The sequence below is a fragment of the Pundamilia nyererei genome, unplaced genomic scaffold, assembly GCF_000239375.1.
Source record: "Pundamilia nyererei isolate P.nyererei 1_Seehausen unplaced genomic scaffold, PunNye1.0 scaffold00008, whole genome shotgun sequence".
NCBI lineage: Eukaryota > Metazoa > Chordata > Actinopteri > Cichliformes > Cichlidae > Pundamilia > Pundamilia nyererei.
In genome coordinates, this window is record NW_005187409.1 from 5311880 (window position 1) to 5313133 (window position 1254).

The window sequence follows — 1254 nt, forward strand, 5'->3', positions numbered from 1 at the left end:
AAAAAAAAAAATCCTTACAGAAGCAGATTTTTTGTGTTTGCACCACTCTGTGAAGCCTTACAAGCCTAAGGACAGCAATAAATAAACATTTTAAGTGAAAATTTGCGCTCAACCAACAATGTTCTATAATCTTTCCAACTGATGGAGAAAAAGGGTCTATATCAAAATACCTGTGATTCCTGAGATGTAAAGCTTTTGTTTGCAATGGAAATACAGAGATTTTCTGAAAATACAAATCTTTTGACATATTCTTTTACACAAAGCAGCTCTCCTTTTTCTTACAATGAATTATTAAAGAAAAGCCTGTAAAATGAAACTGAAAAATTCATTAAAGACAAATCTTGCTACTGGTGCAAAAAACCTCTCATATCCCTCCCTTTAAAACTATTCTTCAACACCAGCGTGGGAGAACTGCATTTCCACTTAAACTGTGTATAATGAAATTAAGATGCTTCACCATTCCAAACACTAGAGAATTTTATAAATGCAGTATTAATCCACCGGGGGAAGTTATGTGCTGTTAGCTGCTTTTGTCATGAGAATATGCGCTAGGGAAACCCAGTCGACCGGTTTTAAATTACTTGAGTCTGAGGAGGGAATCTAACAAGGCCCCAGACTTCAGCTCCAGTCCAACAAGTGCATTATGTTTTCACTTGGTGGGGGGGCTGAGATGGCTGCCAGGCTGCCAGGCTCTCGGGCAGGGTGGCAGCTTAACAAGGAAAACCATTTAAGACATGAATGAACACATCCTCTGAAAACACATGTCAGCTTTAGCCAGTATTTTGAGTCAGCATGGCTTCTCTATTGTGTGTTTGATTCTTAATAATGACCTCGGTGTCACTTCTCTCTCTTTTAAATCCTCTACCTGAGCAAACCTAGAAGGAGAGAACAGGCGCTCAACAGCTGAAAAGAATGTCTAATGCTGTTATGAAAACATAACACAGCACTCACTTCTTATAGGTCAAAGTGAAGTTGAGGTAACGGTTCTTCGACAGACAAGACAGAAAGGTAAGAATAAAGGCAAGGGCTTTAATAAACAGATAATTGCCTACGGATTCCTAGCACTTGGCTAGAATGACAGAGAGCTGCTGACAGAGATGTGGGTTCGGGTTGGCGAGTGAGAATCACGAGAAAAGATCTTGGACAGTGGAGTTAAAAATAGAGCATGAAGTGGAGGAGGGAGAGGAAGCGGGGAGGGGGACGTACCTGTGGGCTTGGAGGCAGCCTAGTTAGCAATGAGCAGCACCACTGTGG

The 1254-nt window shown here is 41.1% G+C and overlaps 1 protein-coding gene across 2 annotated transcripts in view; it reads right to left on the reverse strand.

Annotated features, from left to right (window-relative positions):
* Window positions 1–1254, reverse strand: part of mid2 (midline 2) — a 150659-nt gene that overhangs the window by 113478 nt on the left and 35927 nt on the right. Inside the window, exon 1 of one of the 2 annotated variants that reach the window (XM_005723116.1) lies at window positions 1207–1247. The exons of the other annotated variant lie outside the window; for it this stretch is intronic. The gene's annotated coding sequence lies outside the window, so the exon portion shown is untranslated. Of the gene's footprint in view, window positions 1–1206; window positions 1248–1254 lie in introns of those variants that run through there. 2 annotated transcript variants of the gene reach the window in all.